Raw genomic sequence first — 21,898 nt, forward strand, 5'->3', positions numbered from 1 at the left:
CCAGAAGCTGGACTTGGTGTTGTAGCTGTGTCTGATTAGTTTGGCCTTGCAGAGACCTGTGCATGGAGGCTCCAGGCACATGTCAGACTGTAGGGATGGGAGGATCTCAGTGAAATAGGAAGATGCTTATCACAGCTGGGCCTAAACAGTCAATACAGAAAATACCAGTTTGTTTGCAATAGAGACTGGTAGGGGTGCATGTGAAAAGGGTGTTTCATATCCTGCTTTGTAGGACATTATTATTCATGTTTTTAGGCTTCAGATCGACAGGGTAATATTGTAAATAATTACATATCATTACTGATATTTTTACATGAATTGGCATGTTGCCACTGATTAGCTGCTAATAGGACAGGAATAAAAGATACATATTAAGAATATTCTCCATATGTTGATCATGACTGGAGCTGGACATTTGTCCATGAGTTTATAATACTAATATCTGTACATGTATGTAGCTGAAAGCTTCCAGTACAAAAAAAGAAAGTGTGAAGGCATTATGATTTAATGGAGGAAGACTTGGAAGAAAATCCCCCACTGTGTTCACATAATGGGCACTGGAATTAAGGAATATTGAGGGTATATTGATACTTTGACTTATATAAGAAGTATTAATTGGTCTTTTAACCATTCTTGGAAACGAGCTTTAAAACGATTGGCTTTCCTAAGAGATGACAGAACCAAGGGAGTCTTTCATGATGTGAGGGAGGTCACTAGCAAAACCTCAATCTAACCTTAGAATGGAGGTTTGTTGCCTGGGTAACTAACACCTGATTTGGTGGTTGAGTACTTTGCTTTTTTAAATTTATACATTTTTTTATTTGTAGGAAATTACTTCACAGAATTTTGTTATTCTCTGTCAATCATCAACATGAGTCAGTGCTAGATAAAGGCTTTAATTCCCACCTTCTGCTTTTCCCTGACCCCAAACCTCATGAAGAGTTGAGAGTTTCAAGGGTGAATACATCACAAGTGCCTGAAGATTTAATGAATCCTGATTTGTGATGAAGCTGCCACAGAAGTCTCAATAGAGCAAGTTATTCATGTTATTCTAATGAACTGAGATCAATCCAGGCAACAATATGAATACACACTTCATCATGGCTCCCCTGGAAAATACAGCAGCCTGCCCAGGGGCCTCTGTCTCTGCCCATCGCCCCCTAGAGGCCACTCTCCGTACTACAGCCACAAGAATCCTGTTTCAAAGTGAATCCTATCCCCTGGCTCCCATGACTATTCCCTCAGTAAACCCCTAGCTTTCTAAGAGTTAAATTCTGATTTTTAAAATTCTACAAGCCTCTTCCTCACTTGTCCCCAGGTCCTCTCTGTCTCATCCTGTCCACTCCCTGCCCCTCAACCTTCTCAGCTTCAGCCATTCTGTTCCTGGTTGCTGCTCTAACATTCAGGCACTTTTTTGTACAGCTCTGTCCAAAGCTACCTTATCACAGAGTATTTCCCTGACCCTTGCCACACTCTTAATTCCCAAAACTTCTTCTTCACAGCACCCATCGTAGCTGGCATAGGATATTCTCCAGTCTTCATTGTGTGTTTCCCTCCTTAATGTGTATATTATTTTACTGTATTTTGTTTAGAGCTGTTTCCTTACTTTAAAAAACTATGCTCTCAAATCAGAAAGATCCATTTTGATAAATAATCCTCAAGTAAATAACTCTTATATTTCATACTCATGTCAAGTGCATAATCACTGTAGAGAGTCAATAGAGTAATATTCCTATTAGTCTCTATGATGATGAGGTATCTATATAATTATGAATGCAACTGTCATCTATATTATTACAGAAAAATAAAATATAGTCTGATATGTGAGCAAAGGGAAGGGCATTGAGTCTTTACTAAGATCATACCAGCCTGGGAAAAACAGTCTCAGCCCCAAGAGCAAACTCAACAAAGTACTTCATTTCTTGCTCTGCCTACAATTGCCTCTGAACTGATGACTCTCCACTGGCACGCAACTCTCTGATTAATTTCATCACAAGGAAATGATCATTTTGTGACACTTTTTTTTTTTTTTTTGCACATGTCATGGAGAAGTAAATGTAGGTAGGTTGACAAGTCTTTCAGATGAAAATGCTTTGGGGGAAAATGGAAACCACTGGCCACAAAGGTGTAAATTCTTTGTCCTCATGACTAGTAATCCTTTTAAAAATCTCTAGGAACATGGTGACCCTGCTCTCATGAAAAAGCTGTAGGTGGGACTATCCCCGGAGGCACAGCATGTAGGTGGTAGGATGAGGACAAGACGCAGTCTGTCACAACCCATTTTATCAAGTCCCTGATTCTGCTAAGAATTCTGAAAATGCAGAAAATTACTGAGGGGTTCTGAGTGCTCTGTTCAACATAATATAGTCAACTGTCCCTGAGCCTCAACCCATACAGAAATGGAGGAAAAGTGTAAGTCTGGGTGTTGGCCCCGACACCAAACATGTGAGGTCTTTGCCAACAGCAACCAGTTCCTCCACACTGACTGGACATCCAGGAGTCTATTCACTTCTGACACTAAATCTGCAGAGGTGATCCAGACCCTATAGAGTGAGGGCTCCATCTGTGAACACAGCCCACCCTTCAAGTTTTGATCACAGGTCCTGGGATCATTTACACGTATGACCAACTGGCTGTCAATTCAGAGAATCCTTAACCAAATTCCCATGTTGAACAAATATTCAGAACCACTCACAGAACTGGGGACCCTTTACTTATGGTCCCCAGTTATTATAAACTATAAAACTCTGAGACAGCTAGAGAGAGGAAAAGCATAAGGCAAAGAGGAAGTAGGAATTGCTGAGCATCTACACCATCTCCAGACACTCCTCCCTTACAAACTCTTGATGTTATCAACCCTCTGAAGCTTTCTGAATCCAGTGTTCTTTGATTTTAATTGATGGTTTGGTGTGTTCAGTTTGATTAAATCTTTGGCCATTATTGATGGAATTCAGACTCTATTCTCTTCTCCCCAGGGAGACTGATAATTCTAACCCTCTAAACATCTGATGGCATTTCTGGAGTCCAGCTGTACACAGATACTATCTAAGTTCTTTTCCTTCAGAGATTTCAGTGCTTAAAGTAAGACAATAAATTCCAAGAGTTTCCAGTGTCCTGGGGCATAAACCAGGACAAGGATCAAACTGGATCTTTTTACTATTCCAAAGTGGAGTTTAGGGAAAAGGAAGAAACCAGGAATGGACAGTCTCAGAGATGAAATTCATGATTTTGTAAAATGAGGTGGGATATTTTTATTAAAAGCAGAACACATAATGATACTTCTGAGAGTCAAGAAATGTCCTTGGAGTTCAACTGCTCACTTCCCAGAAGAAATCCTCAGAGGGCTGGCAGCATCCACCACACTCCTCTTCCTGCCCCTTCCATGCACTCCCCTCCTTTCCCTCCAGTCTGTAGAGGACAGGTGAGCTGGGACGTACCCCAGACCCAGTTGCTTTTTTCACCCCCCAGAATGCCGGCCAGAAGGGTCCCCAGGAGGACGAGAAGGGCTGCAGAAAGTCAGAGTGTGCTCATGGTTTTGGCCTTTAAGAATGGCATTTATGGAGAGAAGGGTGCTGACAGATATGTTTACACCCCAGCTGATGGGTAAGAATAAACGCGAAGAAGGGAGTGTGGAAATGGAGGATTTGGGGTCAGCCATGTGCAATGTGGCAACCCACTCCAGTGTTCTTGCCTGGAGAATCCCAAGGACGGAGAAGCCTGGTGGGCTGCAGTCCATGGGGTCGCAGAGTCGGACATGACTTAAGCAGCTTAGCAGCAGCAGCAGCAGCATATGCAATGTGAAATCTCATCACCTGATTGTCCTGCTTCTGCCTGTATGTGTGTGTCTGCTCAGTCACTCAGTCTCATCTGACTCTTTGAGACCCCGTGGACTGTAGACCGCCAGGTTCCTCTGTCCTGCTTCTGTCTGCTTTGGCGAGGATGCCCAGGAAGTATGATTCTAAACTTGACTCTGTCTGTGGTCTTGTGAGAAAACAGAATGCAATTCTCCGTGTGGAATTTTGTCCAGTATGGTCACTCAAGGGACGTTCCAGCACCTAGAGCACTGCATGGCACATGATGGATGGTCCATGAGTGGATGAGAGCTGATCAAAGACTGCTAGGTGACCAGCAGTGTGTTAGCCCAGATCTTCCTTTACATCCTCATGAGGAGACTTCATATATACCTGTAAATGCTCCCCCTCTCACATTAGCTCCACCTACTTCAGAAGACAGGTATGACACAGGTAAGCTGCCTGCAACCATTGTGGCAGCATCTCTACTGCAACACACAAGCTGTTTACCTGGCACTGTTCCAAAGAGATGTTGACCTGGGGAAGAGCAGCTCCATCTGGGGCACAAACTCTGATATTCTGGGTTGAAGTAAAGTAAATGGAGTGTGCAGAAGGGAAATAGAGACATAAACACATCTCCAGGGCATGACCACTCACTGCCCCTCACCTGGTTTCAACAAGAGGAGAACTACCTGCCAGAGTGGACCTCAGGGAGTAGAGTGGATCTCAGGGACTTTGCAAGATTACCTATCACCAACATACCCCCTCCTCAACTCTGGACTCTCCTCTAGTGGGTTTTGAAACAGAAGAATTCAGTTTGAGTCTCAGTTCTGCCATTTCCTAACTATGTGGTCTGGAGCTGTAAATTACACTCTTCTTCACTTGTGACATGATATCGTGTTGCTCATATCCTGGGGTTGCTCTGAATCATTAAAGGCCACAGACATATATTCTTCTCCCTGCAAAGTCAAAATCCTTTGAAATAATTATGATCAGTAATTATGATAACTAACATTTAACTAAGTTATGGCTTTATGGTGGTCATAGCAAACACCCTCTTCCAACAACACGAGAGAAGACTCTACACATGGACGTCACCAGATGGTCAATACTGAAATCAGATCAATTATATCATTTGCAGCCGAAGATTGAGAAACTCTATACAGTGAGCAAAAACAAGACTGGGAGCTGACTGTGGCTCAGATCATGAACTCCTCATTGCCAAATTCAGACTTAAATTGAAGAAAGTAGGCAAAAGCACTAGACCATTCAGGTATATTCTACATCAAAGTCCTTATGATTATACAGTGGAAGTGACAAATAGATTCAAGAGATTAAATCTGGTAGACAGAGTGCCTGAAGAACTATTGTACAGGAGGCAGTGATCAAGATCATCCCCAAGAAAAAGAAATGCAAAAAGGCAAAATGGTTGTCTGAGGAGGCCTTAAAAATAGCTAGAAATAAGAGAAGTGAAAGGCAAAGGAGAAAAAGAAGGATATACCCATTTCAATGCAAAGTTCTAAAGAATAACAAGGAGAGATAAGAAAGCCTTCCTCAGCGATCAATGCAAAGAAATAGAGGAAAACAATAGAAAGGGAAAGACTAGAGATCTGTTCAAGAAAATTAGAGATATCAAGGGAACATTTCATGCAAAGATGGGCACAGTAAAGAACAGAAATGGTATGGATCTAACAGAAGCAGAAGATATTAAGAAAAGGTGTCAAGAATATACAGAAGAACTGTACAAAATAGATCTTCATGACACAGATAACCACAATGGTGTGGTCACTCACCTAGAGCAGACATCCTGGAATGCTAAGTCAAGTGGGCCTTAGGAAGCATCACTACGAACAAAGCTAGTAGACAGGATGGAACTCCAGTTGAGCTATTTCAAACCCTAAAAGATGATGCTGTGAAAGTGCTGCCCTCAATATGCCAAAAATTTGGAAAACCCAGCAGTGGCCACAGGACTGCAAAACGTCAGTTTTCATTCCAATCCCAAAGAAAGGCAATGCCAAAGAATGTTCATACTATCACACAGTTGCACTCGTCTCACATGAGCAAAGTAAGGCTCAAAATTCTGCAAGTCAGGCTTCAACAGGATGTGAACCGTGAACTTGCAGATGTTCAAGCTGGAATTAGAAAAGGCAGAGGAACCAGAGATCAAATAGCCAACATCCATTGGATTATGAAAAAGCAAGAGAGTTCCAGAAAAACATCTACTTCTTTACTACTTCTTTACTTCTTCTTTTCCACTGTTTCTTTTCTTTTCTAATGCCAAAGCCTTTGACTGTGTGGATCACAACAAACTGTGGAAAATTCTTCAAGAGATGGGAGTACCAGAACAACTTACTTGCCTCCTGAGAAATCTGTATGCAGGTTAAGAAGCAAAAGTTAGAACTGGACATGGAACAACAGACTGGTTCCAAATCATGAAAGGAATGCATAAGGCTGTATATTGTTGCCCTGCTTATTTAACTTACATGCAAAATACATCATGCGAAATGCCAGGCTCTATGAAACACAAGCTGGAATCAAGATTGCCAGGAGAAATATCAATAACCTCAAATATGCAGATGACACCACCCTTATGGCAGAAAGTGAAGAAGTCTAAAGTGTCCCTGGCACCAGTCCCATCACGTCATGGCAAATAGATGGGGAAGCAATGGAAATGGTGAGAGACTGTATTTTGGGGACTCCAAAATCACTGCAAATGGTGACTGCAGCCATGAAATTAAAAGGCGCTTGCTCCTTGGAAGAAAAGCTATGACCAACCTAGATAGCATATTAAAAAGCACAGACATTGCTTTGCCAACAAAATTCTGTCTAGTGAAAGCTATGGTTTTTCCAGTAGTCATGTATGGATGTGAGAGTTGGACTATAAAGAAGTATGGCACCGAAGAACTGATGCTTTGAACTGTGGTGTTGTAGAAGACTCTTGAGAGTCCCTTGGACTGCAAGGAGATCAAACCACTCAGTCCTAAAGGAAATCAGTCCTGAATATTCATTGGAAGAACTGATGCTGAAGCTGAAACTCCAATACTTTGGACACCTGATGCAAAGAACTGATTCCTTGGATTATACTCTGATGCTAGTAAAGAAAGGTGGAGGAAAATGAGTCAACAGAGGATGAGATGGTTGGATGGCATCACGGACTCAATGTACATGAGTTTGAATAAGCTCTGGGAGTTGGGATGGACAGGGAGGCCTGGTGTGGTGCAGTCCATGGCGTCACAAAACGTCAGAAATGACTGAGCAACTGAACTGAACTGAACACTTAACAACATTGTCGAAAGAGTCAAATAAACACAAGGAGGAGTGGGGAAAGGGCTGGACCAAGGTGAGATCAATCACTGAAGCCTGAGGGCTTTTGGCTACCTCTGAGGAAGGAGACCTATTAGGAACTGAGACTGTGACTCCAATCTGGCACTGGGGCAGTTTCCCGAGGGTGTCTAGAAGATGATACTAATAAGGTCAATGTTATTTCTTCCTTTCTTTACTGCAGTTGACAGCTCATTTAAGAGCAGTCAGGAACAGAGGAAAATAAAACTCTCTGCTTCTAGACAATTTGCCTTAGTCTGTGGTGTTCAAAACACTTTAGCACTGAAATCATCGTGGTTCTCGGAGTACCCAAATCTGGGCATTTTTAATGTAGATATCACCTTTCTCTTTTTGCTTAAAAAGAACCTGTATTTCAGGGAGATAAAATGACTTGCCCAAGAGAACAAAACACAGTGAGTTCCTGAAGCCAAACTCCTTTCATTAATATCAATCATTTCATTACACTGTTATAAACTAAGAATGATTAAAAATTAAAAACAAATATTTATAATATGACTCCTCTTCATGGATCACTGCTTTGTTGTGGCAAAGGGGCTTGTGCAACTCAATGAATCTATGAGCCATGCCATGTAGGGCCACCCAAGTTGGACGGTTCATAGTGGGGAGTTCTGACAAAATGTGATCCACTGGAGCAGAGGCTGGCATACCACCCCAGTATATTTGCCATGAGGACCTCATGAACTGTATTAAAGGACAAAAAGATATGACCCTGAAAGATGAGTCCCCCAGCTCAGAAGCTGTCCAATATGCTACTGGGGAAGAGCAGAGAAGAACTACTAATAGCCTCAGAAGAATGAAGCAGCTGGACCTAATTGGAAATGATGCTCAGTTGTGGATGTGTCTGGGGATGAAAGTTAAATAAGATGCTGCAAAGAACAGTATTGCATAGGAACCTAGAATTTTGTGTCCATAATTCGAGGTAAATTGGACATGGTCAAGCAGGATTGGTAACAATAGACATCAAGATCTTAGGAATCAGTGAACTGAAATGGGCAGGAATGGCGAATTTAACTCAGATGACCATTTATCTACTACAGTGGGTAAGGAACCTATAGAAAAAATGGAGTAACCCTCATAATCAGCAAAACAGTCTGAATTGCAGTACTTGGGTACAACCTCAAAAATGACAGCATGTACTCAGCTCATCTCCAAAGCAAGCCAGTAACATCACAGTAATTCAAGTTTATTCCCCTACTACTGATGCTGAAGAAGCTGATGTTGATCATTTCTCTGAAAACCTAGAAGACCTCCTATAACTAACACCAGAAAAAAAAAAAAAGTAGTCTACTCATCATTGAGGATTGGAATGCAAAAGTAAGAAATCAAGAGATACCTGGAGTAACAGGCAAGTTTGGCCTTGGAGAACAATACAAAGCAAGGCAAAGATACACTGAATTCTACCAAGAATGCACTGGTCATAGCAAATACCCTTTATCCACAATACAAGTTTACACATGGACCTCACCAAATGGTCAATACCAAAATTATTTTGGTTGAATTCTTTGTAGCTGGAGATAGAGAAGCTGTGTACAGTCAGCAAAAACAATATCAGGAGCTACTCTGGCTCAGATCATCAGATTCTCATAGAAAATATAAGGCTTAAACTAAAGAAAGCAGGGAAACTACTAGGCAAATGAGATACGACTTAAATGCACTGTAAATATGTAATAGAGGTAGCAAATAGATTTAAGGGATTAGGACTTGTAAACAGTGTGCCTGAAGACCTATGGATGGAGGCCAATAATATTATACAGGAGGCAGCAAACAAAACTATTCCAAAGAAAAAGAAAAGCAAAAAAGCAAAGTAGAGTATTTAAGTGGTCTCTGGCTGGAAATATTAACAATTACAAGCCTTATGTTTATTTTATACTAAAGGATGCAAAGCTCAGAGATGTTGAGAATTTGCCCAAGATTAGAAAGATATGAAAAACAGCACCAACACCTTGTCTGTTCTCATTTATTCAAATACTGCTACTTGTTGTGGTCTCCATGCCAAACTTTATTAATCTGTGGTTAAACAGATACTGTCCATTTCCAAAGTTGCCTCCATTCTAAATCTTCCCAGATGCAGAGCAGGAAAACATCATCAAAGTCCCTCTGCTTGGGAGCGTGAGGACCTGTCATGTTAGGCTATGAATAAAGCAGCTATGAATAAAGCCAATGAATAAAGCCATCTCTATGATTCCATTTCCTCCATTGAAAGATTCTTAGCATGATTAATAAAAACGTGTAGGCAAAATGCTAACACAGAGCCAGGGATACTAAACGAGAGCTGTACTTTTTTAACTGAAGTAAGAAGCTCCCTCCCCATGTGTGGGAATCAGATTTCTGATAAAAGTGGCAATTGAGTCTCCTACCCATTCCCCTTCTGAGATTCGGGAGGAAACCTGCCCCCGTGTTTGAATGAAATTAGAAGGAAGGAAGAAAAGTTGTCATCTTGATATGTGCATCTCCCAGTATTCTGTGTAATTTGTGTTGTTATTAAGAAGTCATTTATGATATAATGGGTTTGCTTCCTATGCCTGGTAGGGCACAGTTTGTGGAAAGGGAAAGGGGAGGGACCCACTGTCTGAAGAACAGAGAAGGACCACCAATTCCCTGGACTCTATTGGTTAAGGTTTGTAATTACAAACAACAGACTCCACTCCAGTCAGTTTAATTTTGAATATATATTTATTGAAATATAACCTATAGTGTTTGAAGCTACAGAAATAAATATTGCAACATCATTGTGCAGTTAAGGATCTTTCTTAAACTATTCTCCCATTACTGATGATGAGAACTGGATGCTGGAAATTCCACCTTGGACACCCACAAGGAGAGTAGAGGTGTTGGGAAGGGTGATAAAGGTGAGGATGCTGTGAGGATGGGGGTAAAACAAAACCCCTGTGTTACACCACAATCTTGTAGTTAATCTGGTCACGAGGAATGTGCTCCTACATTCCTTCCTTCCATCCTCAAATAATTATGAACTGTCTCATTGTTTTCAGGAGCTGTGTGAAGTGCTAGGGGTAAAGGTAAGGCAAGCTCTCATGGTGCTGAGAGCCAGCTGGATGAGACAGAAATTAGACATGTTGACCAAAAGAGGAAAAGAAACAGGCAGGCTCTGCTGAGGAGGGTAGCAGAGAGGAGAACTTTGAGGAGACTGAAGAGGTTCAGATGCAGCCACAGCCCAGTCCTGAAAGACTCCTCCTCGGACTTCAGAGTTTCCGGAAACCACTCTTCGCATATCCTCTGCAAAAAGAAAGGAACTTTTTGAGTTCCATCATCGTAGCTCCAGACCTGGAGCTACATGGAGCTACTACATCTTGTAGCTCCTGTCATCTTGACAGATCCCATGTTTTCAAAAAACTATGGAACTGTTGTCCCCATGACTCGAAAGGCCACAACAAGAAAGAAGTGAGTTTTCCAAGCCTAGATATGGTGCTCAGGACTCTTGCAGACCTACCCTGGAGGCTTCCCTAAGTGGCTCAGAGGATAAAGCATCTGCCTGCAGTGCGGGAGACCTGGGTTTGATCCCTGGGTCGGGAAGATCCCCTGGAGAAGGAAAAGGCAACCCACTCCAGTACTCTTGCCTGGCAAATCCCATGGATAGAGAAGCCTGGTAGGCTACAGTCCATAGGGTCGTAAAGAGTCAGACACGACTGAGCGACTTCACTTTCACTTTCACCCTGGAGGGTGGCTGATCAGTGTTCCATTTGAGAAAGGGGAGCATGTGATCAGGCTCAGATGATCACAAAGAGGCATCTGGGGTTGACTTTCTGATATTCTCTCCCTGGAGAACTCGCTCAGTGTGTGGTTTCACAGGACACTGCAGCCTCTTCTCCTGGCAGCAGTGATGAGGAAGACACTGTGCAGGGTTGAATGGTGTGTGGTCCCTTGAGCTCCGCCCCTTTCCCCAGCCCTTCCCCTCCTCCTGTGCCCTGGCCCCTATCTTACCACGGGGACCTTGCTTCTTGAGAGCAGGTCTTCATGCAGTCCTCTAACTTTTCAAAGTTGTTTTCATTACCTTTGCAGCCACAATACATAAACTGCTCACAGAGTCTGGTTGGGCATTGTAGACATACCTGGTCATCATGGCACTGCAGATGCCTGTTAATTTAGGCCCCAGGCAGAAGGCAGGCTTAGAAGATGCTATAAGGAGAGGGGCAATGCTTGAGTTATGAGGATGGTCATCACAGCTCCGTACAAGGACAGCAACAAGAACTGCCAGTTTGCATTAGAGAATGTTAAGATGGTGGAGGATGGTCAAATTGACAAGACCATTTGAAAACCTCCATTCTGGGACAGAATTATGGATGTTGCTAGGGGTGACATGATGCAGTAATCATGTGCAAATGTATATTTCCTCATGAAGTTTTTTAAGAAAGATTGGTATAATGCCTTTGAATAGCCTTAAAACTTCTGTAAGACTTCTGAGGCCATCCAGTGGTTAAGAATCACCTTCTGTTCAAATAGTCATAGGTTCAGTCCCTTGTCAGGGAAATGCACTCCCAAATGGTGTAGACACTAAGGCGGCAGGGCATAAATTCTTTATATTCATGACTGGTACTCTGTTCAAAGAATGCATGGAACATTTTTCCCCTCTTCAGTTGAGGAAACTGCAGATAACTTTCCCCAGGAAACAGAGCACGTGTGTGGTAGAGTCAGGACAAGTTGCTATGATGTCACAACACATCTGATACAATGCTTGATTCTACCAGGAATTCAGAAAATAGTTTACTTGCAAGTGTTTCCAGAGCCAGTGTCCTACTTTCATTACTACCTTGTGCCCAAGGTAATCTAAGCCCCCAAATCACAGGGCAGAGTGAGCCTGGGTTTATCCCAACACAAATACGTGGTGTCTCTACCAACATCAATCAATTCCCCAGACACCCACTGGGCGTCCCCACTCAATTGATGTCTGATACGAAATCCATGCAGTTAGTGCAAATCCTACAGGTTAAGTGCTCAAGACTGTCTTCGCTTTAGTCCCAGCCTCATGGTCCCCACTTACTTTTGCTTGTGACCAAATGGCTAAAATGGGGAGGTCCATGACTTCACCTCCATGTTCAATAACTGAAGGTTCAGTTCAGTTCAGTTCAGTCACTCAGTCATGTCCAACTCTTTGCGAAAAAAGCCTCTTGATGAAAGTGAAAGTGGAGAGTGAAAAAGTTGGCTTAAAGCTCAACATTCAGAAAACGAAGATCATGTCATCAGGTCCCATCACTTCATGGGAAATATATGGGGAAACAGTGGAAACAGTGTCAGACTTTCTTTTTTGGGGCTCCAAAATCACTGTAGATGGTGACTGCAGCCATGAAATTAAAAGACACTTACTCCTTGGAAGGAAAGTTATGACCAACCTAGATAGCATATTCAACTGAAGGTTACTGATGACCAAACTGAGGAAAGCAACATACTTACTGTTCTCATTTCCACTGATGAATATGCATAAAAAATTGACAAACAGTGAAATGGAGGAGATGTATAGGGCAAAGGGGGAATGGAGGTGTGTGGAGCCTCCATTTAGTGAGCACAGCACCCTCACAATCGTATTCACCACCCAGAAAACTCTGAACCCAAATATTTCTGTACTGTTGAGGTTTCAAGAAATCGCATTATTGATTGTATCACTGGCCATTGGTGATTGATTTGAATCTCAATGCCCTTCCCTCTTCCCTGAGGTGCAGAAACTACATACCTTTATTGTCCTCAATGAGTGTTGAGTATTGAGGAATGAGCGTTGGGAATTCCTCTACTGTATGGTTATCAAGCTGTGCTCTGGAAATCATCACCTGACCTGTGAAAGAGTAAACTTCAAGAGTTTCAGGAGGCCAACTTCATGAAACAGGAAAAGGATCAAACATGAATAAGAAAATAGCAGTCAAAAGACAACAAGGGAAAGAGCCTGGAGACTTCATAATATTGTATCAGTCTTGGTCATACAAGGGCTGTGTTTCTTTGCTCTCCCTGCCATTGCCCTCCTCCATGGCTTGACATCTTTTCACTACCTTTAATAATACAGGAATAAATATTATTTGATAAAGAAATAGTTTTACCTGGCCACAGCAACTAGGTAGAGAATTTTTCTTCAGATTAACACATTGTGGTGCAAAATGGACGAATCTGGTCATGACATGCGAACAAACTCTTTCTAGTCATAACTCGTCATCTATCTATTTGAAGAACTCATGTAGCATGTTTCCCCTGTTTAGATGAGGAAACATCAAGTGACTTGCCCCAGGATACAAGCATGTGGGTGGCCTGGTCAGGGCAAGACACTGTTATGTCATCACTCATTTGATACATGATTGATTCTGACAGAACTCCAAAAAACAGATAACTGGTAAGAGTTTCTGGGTACAGTGTTCTGCTTTTAATACTCACCTCTCCTCTAGCCACACCTGAGCCCTCACATCAGAGGGTAAGTTGGATTTTTACATGACCTCAAATACGTGTTTTCTCCACAACACCATGGAATCCCCAACATCCAACTGTCAATTGATTTCTGATACCATATCTGTGGAGTTAGTGCCGAAACCACAGGTTGAGGTATCAAGACTGCCCTGACTTCAGATGTCAGCCATGTGGGCTCCAGTTACCATGCACTGAAAGTCGAACTTCCCATGACCTCAACTCCATGCTCAAACTCAACTGAACCAGGGACCAAGCTCAGGAAAACTCTTACTCACTTTCCTCACATTAATGTACAGGATAAAATGAGAAATAGCTAAATGAAGGAGACGTTTAGGGCAAAGGGGAAGTAGATGTGAGCAGAGAGTCCATGCCCTGGTGAGCCCAGCACCCTCACCTCATCACCATTTTTTCCCACCTCAAAAGCTCTCTGAGCCAATATTTATGGATTTTTATTGAGGTTTCACTCAATAAACATATATATTGACTCATCAGCCAGTGGTGACTGATCTCAGTCTCAGTGGCCTCCTCTCCCCCCATAGGTGCAGAATGTTCTAACCTTTCAGGACTTTATTTATGGTTTCAGCCAATCCTTGTGTTATACTGGATTCCTTTCCAACAATCTTGGTACCTATAAAAGACAAAGATTTCAAAATTTTCAGGAATGTTGAACAATGCACCAGGACAGGTTTCTTTTTTGTTTGTTTGTTTTTAATATAAATTTATTTATTTTAATTAAAGGCTAATTACTTTACAATATTGTATTGGTTTTGCCATACATCAACATGAATCCGCCACGGGTATACACGTGTTCCCCATCCTGAACCCCCCTCCCTCCTCCCTCCCCTTACCATCCCTGTGGGTCATCCCAGTGCACCAGCCCCAAGCATCCTGTATCATGCATCGAACCTGGACTGGCGATTCGTTTCATATATGATATTATATATGTTTCAATGCTATTCTCCCAAATCATCCCACCCTCTCCATCTCCCACAGAGACCAAAAGACTGTTCTATACATCTGTGTCTCTTTTGCTGTCTCGCATACAGGGTTATCGTTACCATCTTTCTAAATTCCATATATATGTGTTAGTATACTGTATTGGTGTTTTTCTTTCTGGCTTACTCCACTCTGTATAATAGGCTCCAGTTTCATCCACCTCATTAGAACTGATTCAAATGTATTCTTTTTAATGGCTGCATAATACTCCATTGTGTATATGTACCACAGCTTTCTTATCCATTCATCTGCTGATGAACATCTAGGTTGCTTCCATTATATTCCATTATAATATGGCTATTATAAACAGTGCTGCGATAAACATTGGGGTACACATGTTTCAAATATGGATAATAAAACAACAGTCAAAAGTGTACAAAGGAAAAAACCTGGAGAATTTGCTAATATTGTATCAGCCTTGGTCCCACAAGCCAACCACATATGGACTGGGTTTCATGCTTTCCTGGCAGTTCCACTTCTCAGTGGTCCAGGTCTGTGTGATTAATTTTTAAATAGAGGGATAATCATTATTTGACCGATAAATGTTCTTTCTGGCCCCAAGCAAATAGATAGAGAAATCTTTCAGGAATATATCATGGTGGAAAATGATCATACTTGGCCATGAAATGTGAATAAGCTGTTTATAATCGACTGATAACATGGTCAAAGAACTCATGTACCACTTATCTGCTGTTCAGATGAGGACTAGAGACGACTTGCCAGAGAACTAATGGCATGAGGGTGACAGGGTCCAAACGAGATACTTTCCTGTCATAACCCACTTGATATACTATCCTATTCTGCCTGGAACTCTGAAAATACTGATAACTGGTAAGAGTTCCTGGGTGCAGAGTCCCACTTTCATTACTCCCCTGTCCCATGACTCACCTGAGTTCCCAAAGCACAGGGAGAGTGAGTCGGGTCTTCCTGACACCAAATATGTGGTGTCTCTAGCAACAGTATCCAATTCCTCCAAACACCCAATGGGTGTCCAACAGGGTGGTTTGATTCTGACAGGGAATCCAGGGAGTTAGTATAGATTGTGCAAGTGGAGGACTCAGAATTGTCCTCAGCTTACATGCCAGCCATGTCGGCCCGAGTCACTCCTGATTTGAAAAAGTGTCTAAAACTGGGAAGTCCCATTACTTCACTCAATAAATCTGATGACCAAACTCAGGAAGACCACTCACAGAGGGATCTCACATTGTTATGAAGGATAAATCTTGGCACAGTGAAGGGAGGGAGATGTACGGGGGTAAGTGGAAATGGAGGTGTGGGGAGCCTCCATGCCCTAGAGAACACAGGACCCTCACATCACCATCGTATGTTACCACCCAAATGCTCCCTGAATGCCCATATTCATGGATTCTTACTGAGGTTTCACAAAACGAATTCTGATTGAATCATGGGCCAGTGGCGCCTGTTCTCAATCTCAGTGCCCTCTCCTCTCCCCACAGATGCAGAAAATTCAAACCTGTAATAACACTGTCAATGATATTTTTAACCACATCTATTACTGAACGCTTCTCAGGTCCCAGTTGATGGCTTGTCTCCACGCCTATGAAAGACAGTAAATTCCAACAGTTTCAGGAAGCCTGGGACAGGAACCAAGCTAAGGATCAAATATGCAAATAAAATAGTAGTCAGCAGTGGACAAGGGAGGGTATAAATATGGATAATAAATTATAGTCAAAAGGGGACATATGAAAGAGCCTGGAGACTTTCGTAATATTGTCTCAACTTTGGTCCCAGGAGTCGCCCTACATGGGACTGTGTTTTTTCCTTTCCCTGCAGCACATTCATCCCAGGTCTTTCTGATTATTTTTCATGATAGAGGAATGCTCATTATTTGACACGTAAATATTCTTTCTTGCCCAAAGTAAGTAGTTAAAGAAATTTTTTTAGATTAACACATCTTGGTGGAAAATGTACAAAATTCAACTTGCAATGTGATTCACCTCCTTATACATATGACTGGCAATCTGTTCAAAAACCCATGTAATATGTATCCCCTGTTCTGACAAGAAAATTGCAGATGACTTGCCCCAGGACATGGCAGGTGGGTGGCAGGGCCAGGAGAAGATACTAGCATGTTACAACCCATTTGATACTCTCCCTGATTCTCCTAGGAACTGAAAATAACAGATAACTGAGAACAGTTTCTGGTTTCAATGTGTACTTTCATTACTCCCTCTTTTTGGAGCATCACGTGAGCCCCAAATCACCGGGGAGAGTGATTCTGGATTTATCCCTGACACCAAATATGTGGTGTCCTGACCAAGAGCAACTGATTTCCCAAACACCCACTGGGTGTCCAACAAGTCCTTTTATTTCTGATGGGAATAGATGGAATTACTGCAGATTCTGCACGTTGAGGGCTCAAGATTGTCCTCAGTTCAGATGCCAGCCATGAGGTCACGAGTCAATCATGCTTGTGACCAAATAATTAAAATGGGGGGCTTACCCCACTTTGGGGTTCATGACCCCATCTTCAAATTCAACAATTCACTAGAACCAGTGGCTGACCTTCAGAAGACCATTGCTTACTGTTACCAGATTAACATGCAAAATATAACTTGAGGCAGAAAAACGGAAGGAATGTGCAGGGCAAAGGGGGAGGGAGGTGTGCCCAGCCTTTGTGCCCGAGTGGGCCCAGCACCCTCACATCAGCTTCCTGTATTCACCAACCAACAAGCTCCCTGAGACCAGTTTTTACGTCTTTCTTTCTAAGTTTCACTAAGCAGGCGTGTTGGTTGGATTATCAGCCACTGGTGACTGATCTCACTCTCAGTTTCCTCCCTTCTCCTCAGAGGTGCTGGAGTGGCAGCTGTTGAAAACTGTAAACATTAAATGGGTGCTTGTGGTTTCCGGGACTCCAACCACACCTCAAGGCTACCTTGAGTCGCCTTTTGTGACTCATCTATCAACATCTGTAGGCAGGAAACTCCAAGTGTTTTGGAGACCTGGGCCATTAACTAAGAGATGTTTCAAATTTGAAGCCTTTTATTACTACACAGGGCTTTCCTGGTGGCTCAGCTGGTAAAGAATCTGCCTGCAATGCGAGAGACCTGGGTTCGATCCCTGGGTTGGGAAGATCCCCTGGAGAAGGGAAAGGCTACCCACTCCAGTATTCTTACCTGGAGAATTCCATGGACTATACAGTTCATGGGGTTCCAAAGAGTTGGACAGGACTTAGAGACTTTCACTTTACTTACTTTTATTACTACACTACAGTGAGTTTCAGGGAAATGGGAGGGAACAGGAATAGAGAGTCTCAGAAATGGGGTCCCGGATCAGGTAGAGTTATGAGACATATATATATATATATATATATATATATATATAATTTTAATAAATATCCTCATGAGAGTCATGATGTCAGTGGAGTTAAAAATTTGCAACTTAAGACTTCCCTTGTAGTCCAATAGAAAAGAATCCACAGCTAATGCAGGGACATGGGTTCTATCCCTGGTTGGGAAGATTCCACATGTCTTGCGGCAACTAAGAAGGTGAACTGCAACCACTGAGCCCAGATGCCTTGAGTTCCTGCTCTGCAGCAACAGAAGCCACCCCAACAAGATTCCACACACTGCAACCAGAGAGAAGACCCCAGAGCTAGAGAATACACTTGCATAGGGAGGAAGACCAATACTGCCCAAACCAAAGAAACAAACAAAAACCTGTGCCGTGTGACAGGAGAAATCCAGAGAGGGTTGGCAACACCCACTTAATACCTGTAACTCTCCCTTCCTTGGACTTCTATCATTTTCCCAGAAGCTGTAGAGGAGAGATGAGGCTGAATCTATCTTGATCCTGGGTATGGTGTGTATACACTGGGGTGCTGTCCACCAGGATAACCAGGAGGAAGAGAAGGGCTGCAGAGAGGCAGAGCCAGCTCATCTTTGTGGCCTTGCAGAAGGACTCCTGGGGATGCTGGGGATGGACTGAGCTTTTAATATCCTGGCTGAGGTGTGAGATCAGGCAATGAGGAGGGGAATGGGCAAGGGGTGGAGCTGAGTCAGTCTTGTTTATTGTGTAATCTCTGTTCCTAACTATGCCTCCTGCTTCTGTTTTCAGGGGTCAAATGTTCAGTAAGAGCACTTCTCAGACTTGATGATGCCTGTGAGTCTCATGTAAACACAGATTGTTTTCAGACACATGGAGTTTGTCCAACATTGACACTCGGGGAGCATCCCTGCACCTAGAACAGTGCCTGGCACGTGATGGATTATAGTAAGTGGATGTGAGTAAATCAGAGGACAGATAAGTAGATAGCAGTGTGTTAGCCAAGGTCCTCCATTTTAGCCTCCTGCAGGTGACATCTCAGCTGGACCTCGATGCCCTGGCCCACATCACGTACCTCAGATGACATGTGTGACACAGGTCACCTTCCTACAACCATTTCCACACCTCCTCCCATGGATGGACACTTGTACTTTACCAGGCATTGGTCCAGGCAGGGACTTAGCTGCTGAAGGTGATGTCATCCTGGGCTCTAACCATCTTTAGGCATCAAAAAGGGAGTAAGGGGAGAGGGCCGAGCGGAAGCAGGGAGCTGAACCTGTATCCACAGCATGACCCATAGTCATCCCTCATCTGGTTTCAGTAACAGGAGAGCTTTCTTCATGAGTGGACGTCAGGGGACCTCGGAATACCACCGTATCCACCCCCTTCTTCCTGCTCTCTCCCTCGCTGGCGATGGAGCCATAGTTCCTTGGTTTGGGTACCAGCTGTGCATTTTCCTAACTGTGGGCCAGAGAATTTAAAACCCTCAAACCGCATGTCTTCAAGAGCCATATGAGATTCGTGCTACCCACATCATGTGGTTGTCACAGAAGCAATAGATACAACAGGCATATATCCTTCTCCCCAGAAGTCAAATTCTTTATAGTAGTATTAATAACAGTGATGAGTAATTACTCCAGGTGAAATTTAAATTCTTCATTGTCGCAGGCATTATCCTGGACACATAAAACATATAATTCATCTAATTCTAAAAAATCTTTAAAGAAAGGGGGAGAAACCATTGATATATCCCCATGTAACACAAGAGGTCCCTGAAATAATAAGAAATAAAGTAATTTGCTTAGGTCATAGCTTGTAGGGAGAGGATTTGGACCCAGCAATCTGACTTAGAGCCTGTGCACATGCACTCTGCTGCACTGCAAGCTGGAAATTATAGTGCACACATGTCACACCCACCATCCCTTCACTCACTCTTGTTTACTTACTTGTAGTTACAAACATATAGCACCGTTGATCAGGGTTTGAGCTCACAGTACCAAGCTCTCTTAGGACAGAAGGGCATCGGGAGTGGGTGACTCACAAAAGAAGCCACTGTGAGTGGAGGGTCCCTCTCTCCTGAGACATTCCACACGCATGATTTCATTTAGCCTCATGTCAGTTCTACAATCGGAGAAGGCAATGGCATCCCACTCCGGTACTCTTGCCTGGAGAATCCCATGGACAGAGGAGCCTGGTGGGCTGCAGTCCGTGGGGTCATGAAGAGTTGGACACGACTGAGCGACTTCATTTTCACTTTTCACTTTCATGCATTGGAGAAGGAAATGGCAACCCACTCCAGTGTTCTTGCCTGGAGAATCCCAGGGATGGGGGAGCCTGGTGGGCTGCCGTCTATGGGGTCGCACAGAGTCGGACACGATTGAAGTGACTTAGCAGCAGCAGCAGCAGTTCTACAATATCTGGGATTCTCATACCACAGTGTCAAGCAGAAAGCAGAGGCTCAGAGGTAAAGCCACTTGCTCAGGACACACAACCTGCAGATGGTAAAACAAGGATTCTCATTCAGGAGGCGCTCTGGCTCTGCCCCTCTTCCTGCCTCAACCTCTGCATCTGACACCATGGAGTAGCTGAGACTCTCCCTAACAGAAACTGCTCTTTTCTCCCCTCTCCTCACTCATCTTTCTCTCCCAGTGTCCTCCTCTCCTGGTCCTCCTTACTGCTGCTGCTGCTGCTAAGTCGCTTCAGTCGTGTCCGACTCTATGCGACCCCATAGATGGCAGCCCACCAGGCTCCCCCTTCCCTGGGATTCTCCAGGCAAGAACACTGGAGTGGGTTGCCATTTCCTTCTCCAATGCATGAAAGTGAAAAGTCAAAGGGAAGTCGCTCTGTCGTGTCCGACTCTTAGCGACCCCATGGACTACAGCCCACTAGCCTGCTCCATCCATGGGATTTTCCAGGCAAGAGTACTGGAGTTGGGTGCCATTGCCTTCTCCGCCTGGTCCTCCTTACCCTGGTCCAAATTTGAGGCCCCTGGTTCTACAGCCTCCTGATGGGCCAGTTCTCCCCCCAACTCCTCCCCCCCTGCTCATGGAAGTGCGGTCTCTAATTAGAAACCTCCCTAGCCCCTTAGGCCTCTTCAGAGAAATTGCAGGACAGGAACAAACAGTCGTTGTATAGTAGATAAAGACAAGTGATGCCAACCCTCTGGGACTCCAGGTCATATCTCTGCTTCTGTTCCTCAGTATCTTCATCTGAATAATGAGAATCTTCAATTCCATGGTATCTAAGGCCTCATCTTCAAATGATGGAATGCACCCGGGGCAGACAGAATATGTTTAGATATTTGAGATCCTGTGCCGTCGTAGAAGTATGTTCATATCCGAGTAATGGGTAATTACTTTCTTGCTACATGATAAAAAAGCACCTGATTTTTTGAAACCTGTAGTATGTTTCTTCAGATTACTTTCAAGATTAAAATGGAGCATAACCAGATGTTGCACATATGGCCAGAATATCTGTATTGTTAGCTCACAGAGTTCATTTTACAATTTTAGGCATTGATAAGATTTCACAGGGGGAGATTTCATATTAAAAAATTTCTATCAATGCAGAACAGGTAAACCAACTTGTTCTGCAATCACAGTCCTGCAATTTAACAAGACCCATGGGTCTCAAACGTGATTGAGCATCAGAATCCCTTAGCCATTTGGCCAAACACAGATTTGAGATCTTCATCCCCAGAGTTTTGGTTCAGTAGCACAGGGTGGGACCTGAGTAGCTGCATCAACAAGGTTCCCATGGCAATGAGGTTGCTGCTTAAGGGACCACACTTTGAAAACCATGAAGCAAGCTAAGGAGAGTGGCTCTCTTCTCAGGAGGGGAGTATTCTCTCCATTTTCAATCATCCCCACCATTTCTTACGGTCTTCCTGCCTCAACTCCAACTCCAAATACTTCAATTCACATTACACACTTCTCCTGGAGGGAATTTAAAGTTGGGACCTGTGAGGTGGGCTCATAGTAAGTGGTGATAAAATATAGCTTGCTGTTCTTTAACAATCTTATCAATTAATTATCATTATTCCTTTTTTACAGATGAAGATAAAGAATTACAACTACAGAAAAGTG

At 43.2% G+C, this 21,898-nt stretch overlaps 1 pseudogene; it reads right to left on the reverse strand.

Moving 5' to 3' along the window:
• Positions 1 to 18,428, reverse strand: part of LOC123329147 — a 35,186-nt pseudogene extending 16,758 nt beyond the window's left edge.
• Positions 18,429 to 21,898: the final 3,470 nt, after the last annotated feature.

Source organism: Bubalus bubalis, chromosome 14 (genome assembly GCF_019923935.1).
Source record: "Bubalus bubalis isolate 160015118507 breed Murrah chromosome 14, NDDB_SH_1, whole genome shotgun sequence".
Taxonomy (NCBI): Eukaryota; Metazoa; Chordata; class Mammalia; order Artiodactyla; family Bovidae; genus Bubalus; species Bubalus bubalis.